The sequence below is a fragment of the Apis dorsata genome, unplaced genomic scaffold (genome assembly GCF_000469605.1).
Source record: "Apis dorsata unplaced genomic scaffold, Apis dorsata 1.3 scaffold_169, whole genome shotgun sequence".
NCBI lineage: Eukaryota > Metazoa > Arthropoda > Insecta > Hymenoptera > Apidae > Apis > Apis dorsata.
Window position 1 is genome coordinate 821,244 of NW_006263457.1, and position 7,109 is coordinate 828,352.

Sequence of the window (7,109 nt, forward strand, 5' to 3'; positions counted from 1 at the left end):
GGTACGGTGCGCGCAGAAACGCGCGAGTGTAATACACGCGAGAGCAGGAAGAGGAAAAAAGAGGAGCGGACGGAGCACACGCGTGTCCCTCGTGAACCCACGCACACGCACACGAGGCACGCAGCCCCAGTATACGCGATCGAAACGGCGAGATAATCGCGGCACGTACTTTGCCTATCGCGTATGTATATACGATTTTACGGATAACACACCGCTCGCGTTCTGCCGATCGCCAGCCGAAAGATGCCGATGCCTAACAAAGAACTTTTCAATAAATTCGTGGAAATCCATGGCTATTGAGACCGTAAATCGACTCGATTCTTATCCTTCTTATTTCACTTTATCGTTCGAAGGATTCGAAAACGCGAATAATTTTGCTTATCGCGTTTAAGAAATCGTGGAACGCTTAGGTATTGGGAATAATTTTCGATCGAGCATCATTCACGCGTACTCGACTGACAATGTGACATCATCCTTCACGATATGAAATTCGAAATAGTCCAATTTCATATTTTTATATTCTTATGTCACCCTATATATCCTATACAATAATAACACTTGACAATTATTCTAATTTAAATTCCAAACGTACAACGTTTGCATTGAACAGTTTTAACGGTCCACGAATCGAAAACGGTTCGAAAGAAAGAAGATCAGAAGAAAAAAAGAAAGGGAAAAAGAAAGTATCAAAAAACGATCATCGTTTGACCACACCACAGTCCCGCCATGTCCCATCGGGAATAGCGAGCTTTATAATCCTTTCAACGAGCAGAAACAAAAAAGGGAAAAACAGAGAGAAAGAGAGAGAGAGAGAGAGAGAGAGCATCGACCGAAAAGCTCGAAGAGCGTGTAGATCGTGGAGCGATATCTGGACGAGAGGCAGAACGTGCGAGCAAATCGACCGGTCGATTTTCGGAATCTCTGGCTGAGAAAAAGAGAGAGAGAGAGAGAGAGAGAGTCCATGGAGGCACGGCGAGAGAAGAGGAGGAAAAAGAATTGAGCACCCGATGTAGGACACACACCGAACGTGTCACCGCGCGAGGCCTGACACAATGAGAATGACGAGGATACGGCGGACCGTACGGTGACTTTATCTGACGCACTGACGCATCGTGACGAGCCATCCGCCGTGCTCGATACCATGAGTCACGTGGATAGAAGGGAGATGAACGTACCACGTGTGACGAGGACGGGGATCTTTATAAGAGAGACCCGTAGAAACGGGTGGGAGAGAATGAGAATGTGTGTGAGAGAGAAAGAGAGAGAGGGAGGGAGGAGAGCTAGGGAGAGATCGTTATCGACGCTTTCCTGTGTCCTGCCACGTTCTCAGAAGAGCATTCGAGCTGTATGAGGAAACGCCGTCCATGAATTATTCATAGACGTCGTCAAACGACTGCTAGCGCATCGCTTTATACCTGCGCGCACTCTGGCTTCTTTGCCCCGACGAGGCTGGCCCCACGCGAACTCCAGAAAATCGTTGGATAACGGCGATGTTGATGAATCGGAGGCTGATGATCGGGGAGGGTTTGTTAAGCGAGGATGGAGTTGGATTTGGTGGCAAATTCGTATCGTGAGGTTGAGGATTTGAGATTGGGAAGATGAAGGTGATAATAAAATTGGTGAAAGATGCGAGTCATGATGGATAGAGTTAAAAGTTAACTTATTGGAGAATTGAAGAATATTAAATTCTATCCTGATCTTTTCAGGAAAAACTCAACTAGAGACTATATCTACTTTATCCTAATCGTTCTAAAAAGTTATATCACCCGGGCAGATAAAAGAAAAATAGAGAATCTTTGCAATATTCTTATAGCTCAAGTTTGAAAGAGCGATTCCGGTTCTAGAGATACACTTCCAGGGCCACGCTTTCGACCGTGTCAGAGGGCAAGTAAGAAGAAGAAGAGGAAGAGAGAAAGAGAGGGGACGTCAGTTATCTGGCGCACGTCAAAACGGCGCAAAGTTGTGCCGGTCGGGAGAGGCATATCTCGGTCGCAGCAGGTTGTACGCTGAGACTTGGTGGCACAGATACCGGCACCTCAATGTCAGAAAGATAGCAGTCTGAGAGACTCCGCGAGACTCGTCACGACGTGCCACGGGAATGACTACTGCGCGCCTGCCTCGCCTTCCACTATGTACACGCCGCTGCACCTCCGCCTGTGTCCGTTCTCCTCGTATGGACATTTGTTGGGTCATCTCGGTAACCTCGATCCCGCCCATCGACACCTTGGGACCTCGCTCATTTTCTACTGTGTAGCACTCGTTTTCTCTTATTTCTTTTTTCTTTTATTTTTATCTTGTTTTGTATATAAGATATCTTATACAAATAATTATAGAATGGAATATTCTATAAAAAGAAGTTATGAATTTATGAATCATAAAATATAAGAGAACAGAAAATAAAAAAGAAATATTGAGAAGTAAAATAAATGAATGAGTTGAATAATGTACCTATTATATATATTATAGTGCTGAAATATTTTTCGAAAAAGCGTGGACACAACTTTGAAGAACTGGATACAATAAATGTTGAATCGAGTAAATTATGCAAGCGGAGTCTTGAAATTTTGGAATATTTTTTCCAAAAGTTTGAAATTATCAATTTTGATAATTATGTAATAACATTCTTCTCTCGTCTTTTGATGATTAGCATAATGAGTTTTTTCTTCTGGATAATCGTGATTGGATAGCGATACACAAAATGGAACACTGGACGAACTGTTCCAGGCTCGTTAAATTTTTAAAGGAATACAAAAATTCACGTCGAAGACAAAACGCATCTTTGTACTTTCGAACGGGAGAGATAATGATTAACAGAGGCGAGACAGTTTTAATCAGACGCCAGCTTGATCGCTCGGAGATTAAACTATTTACGAGGCGACCTTTGTACGTTTGCGTGCGTCACTGCAATCGCGGAACATCCTCCGACTTGTCGTATCGCTTTTGGTGTAGGAAGATTCTCTTCTAGATTATCCTTAAACTTCGAAATTCCTTTTAACTGTTTCCAATCGCTAAAACGATATATAACAATATATTAAACTGCGATAGACATTGAATCTTAAAAACAATAACGAAACGAAAAAATATAATAAATTTAATAAAATAAAAATTAAGAATGGACTGATATAAATATTTACGATAAAATTATTTTTCTCAGATCAGTGAATGATTCGTTTCAACGATATATCAGAGATCGCATTTAATTATATTTGATCACATTTAATTATATTCCATATATAAAAATTTACATCAAATAAGAGATCCTTGTATCTTTTTCATCGTAACATTTATACCATTTAAAATCTTCGACTTTTAATTTCAATTTTTTCATAATATATATAATTATAACCTTAAAATGCGAGTAATAAGAAATTCAAAAATTTCCTAACCTCGAAAATAAAAAGTTGAATAATATAAATAAAAAAAAATATCATCTGAAATGAAAAGTACCTGAATATTAATATTGTATTTTCCAAGTTTTTATCTATTTAATCATTACTATCTTCTAAACGTCCAAACAACGATATTCAGTTAAAAGAGCAACATGGCATTACGGACAGATGTTCGCTAGGTAGCGGCGGTACCAGACGAAGAGTAGAAGACGATTAAGCGAAAAGTGGTCCAGACGAGTCCATAGATATTCTGATATAACTCGGCATGGAATTCGGAGGCCGGAGAAGAAGAAAGGCCGACGAGAGGAGCAGAGGCCGGCTACGAGACGAACGAGTGTCAAAACAGTTGGACTCGAGGCTCGTGTTCAGAGAGAGCCACACGATGACTTGGTAAATCTGTCGACAGACCAGTTCGATCGTAAACAAGTTTCTTTGTCTATGTAATGATTGAATAAAATTTCTTGCTACCTAAAACACATCGATCGATGTCCCTCTCCACTGTTTTACTATCTTTTAAAATGGAAGTTTGATAAAATGTTGAACGATAATTTTGCGATAGTGACATTCGATGATAGATTATTTAGCCGATTTATACGATAGGACGAAAAGCCAAAACGGTGTTACATATTTTATTCGAAATAAAAAATTCAACTTCGGTTTACTCGGCTCGTTACTCAATTTCATAAAAATATATTTGAATCAGAACCGATGACACGCAAGCACCGATGCGATCCGATATCAAAGCTGAACTGCAAACGGTGGAATAATATGATGCCCACGAATTATTGCTGAACGATCCGAAAAAACACATCGCGATACGCATATGATGCGTTTTATCGCAATCGTGATGAAGAGTTTGTACATTCGTAAAACCAACTGCGTTATAGATAATACAAATCCTGTAAAATTTTGTCGATTTCACATAAAAGTATAAATTATTGCATTTCTGAAAAGATACTCACGATAAATCCATACAATTAAGAATCTTGGAATCTTCAAATGAAAAAAACTTCGTTGAAATATACGTAGTTTGATACAAATGAAGTCTACGTTAAAATATTCAACATTATGTAATAACGGCATCTAATAGTTGTGTAGTCACTAGTTTGCATAGAACGATTGTCCAACTTCGTTTATTGTAATATAACAAAAGATATATTTTTCTTTGTACTAAAGTAACAGAGAAAAAACGTAATAATAGAAATATATGACAGATTGTAGAAAGAATTACATTTGTAAAAAATTCAAATACTAAATCTTTGAATATTAGAAATTTCATTATATTACACATGATATTTTCTAAAACATAACCAAATATAGAAACTAACCTCAATATCCTAATCGTTCTAAAATTTCTTAATATTCTATTTATAAGAATCATCCACTTCTCTAATTATAAAATATAATTAAATATAAATCAAATACTAACCATAAATCAAGGATTAACCTCAAAATTCTAATTCTGGAATGTCTTAAATGTACAACGTTACATGATATAGCACATAATCATTCTTCTCTGGATTCGATGAACTTCGTATTACCCGAATTCTAACGAAATCTCTATGCGAAAGGTTTAAATATCTTCATAAAATTCATTTTGAGCTACCTTTATGAAGTCATATCGTTCGATGTCCACAATTCGTTCCGTGAATCGTCCATTTCTCAATACGATGAACCTAACCAAACTATCCAAATGAGTCCATTCCGAGGCAAACTCCAACAGAATTCGGCGATACAAGTTTCGCAATATCCATCGACGAGAGGACCGAATTGAACTTTTTTCGCGAGGATCTGGGTCGATCTGCCATTTAATCGGCCATAATTCAGACGTTAAACGGGTATTAAGATTTGCATACGGCAGCGGTGTCGTCACACTGATTTTGCGCGGACGCCATTATGCAAATGGCGGCAGTGGCGCGAAACTTATTTGCAACGAGAAACACACCGACAAAAATTCAACGATAAAACCAAGTTCGTCGATGATCGAAGCGTTCCTTTGCGATGTCTACTCAACATTTCGCGAATGCAATCGACACCTACGCGCGTAGCGAGCGGAAAATCTGCAAACTGTCATTGCGCAAGAATTTCGAACGTATGTGCCAATATACGACGATGCTATGGAAGGAATTGTGCAATTTCAGGCGTAAAGTGAAGTGAAATATATTTTAGAATTCATTGTAGGTGTGTTCACCTTTTCCAGGAATACATTTGTTAGACATTCTATTTCGATAGAAAACAGATTATTATTGAAATTGAAATGTGAATTCAACGTACTCTAATGAATTTTTATACAGAATTAATATGACTTTAATAAAGTATATATTATTGATCTGCAAAAAACGAGAGAATTATGAATAAATATATATAAATAATAAATAATAAAATAATATTACCTAAGATATTAAGTCATCATTGATGATGCCTTAATTCTCACACATTATCGAAAACAATTTTTCTTCTTGTTATATAATTTTTCATTAGGGAAAAGAATTATCACTATCGCCGTCACAACTATTGTTATTTTATTATCACTCGTTACATCTGCAAAAATTTCCATATTCAACCGATGCTCCATGTTTGACTATCTCTTCATTACTGAATAGAAATATACCAGAAGACAAATCGTCAACCGTTATCAACGCTTTAAAGACAAAAGACGACGACTCACGTCTCCCCTCGATGACAACTCGTTAAATCTAATCTAATATCTCTCGTTATTATCATTTAATGTCATTTTTACATAAGAAAGTATCCCGTGTGCTTAACACGATGAGCACGAATTAATAATCCAAAACTGCTGATTCACCGAAAAATATTCAAATCCAAACGATTACACACTCGACACTTATTATCACGCACGATCGAACATCTCATCGATCCTTAACGTTTTTGTCCTTTCTCCATGCTTGATCATCGCCCGATTAAAATCATTCTCGCCCGATCTCTCCGCCTATCCCTTCCGTTTTACCAGTCGATCGTTAATTAAATCGTTCCGGGTCGGTCGTAACGAGACCGTGAAATTTCGCGTGCCCCGCGACGATGCGTCATAACACGACACAAATCGTCGCGTTCCTATATATATATATATATATATATACATAATATACAAAGTATAATCCCGACTTAATGTAATATTAAAAACGTTCCAACGACAACTCGCTGCCAGACTTTTATCAGTCATTTCCATTTCTTGATAACCGTTTCTGCTTATCGGTCTTCGTGCACTCCTCTACACCCCTTCTCCACACCCCTCTCTCTCTTCCTTCCTCCTTCTCGCCCCTATTTCCACATCCGCGTTCGTCTCTATCTATCTTTCTTTCTTCTATTGTGTCCTCACTTATTCTGCCTCCCTCTCTCTCTCTCTCTCTCTCTTTTTCCTTCTTCTCTTCATCAAAAGCGGCGCTTTCTTTCCTCTTCGTCCTTCCTCGCGATGTTACCCATTGTACGCGCTCTTCGTCCTTCGAGTTTCGCGTTTCTACGTCTCCTTCCATCCCTCCCCTCCCCCCTACATCCCCGTAAGCGTACGCAAGGGCCCGGACTAACAGTTTCTGTTTCTCTTTTTCGTCCGGTCTCCGTCTTTGTCACGGCCGCTTCCTCTATCCGGTAATAACTTCAACTATCGCCTTCATCGATCTCCCTATCACTGTTTTATCTCCGGGTGCAATGGCGTCGCTGCTCGTGGGCTATCTGCCGGTTCGTTTCCTGTCGGCTTAGCGGTTC

The 7,109-nt window shown here is 39.0% G+C and overlaps 1 protein-coding gene and 1 long non-coding RNA gene across 2 annotated transcripts in view; both read right to left on the minus strand.

Moving 5' to 3' along the window:
• The window catches only part of LOC102678577 (zinc finger protein ush), a 181,966-nt gene that overhangs the window by 90,611 nt on the left and 84,246 nt on the right, over positions 1-7,109 (minus strand).
• LOC102670982 overlaps positions 2,436-7,109 on the minus strand; it is an 8,321-nt gene continuing 3,647 nt past the window's right edge. The window contains exons 3-5 of the long non-coding RNA XR_004150229.1: positions 5,783-7,091; positions 3,448-3,785; positions 2,436-3,008 (exon numbers count right to left, since the gene is read on the minus strand). This is a non-coding gene — a long non-coding RNA (uncharacterized LOC102670982). The remainder of the gene's footprint in view (positions 3,009-3,447; positions 3,786-5,782; positions 7,092-7,109) is intronic.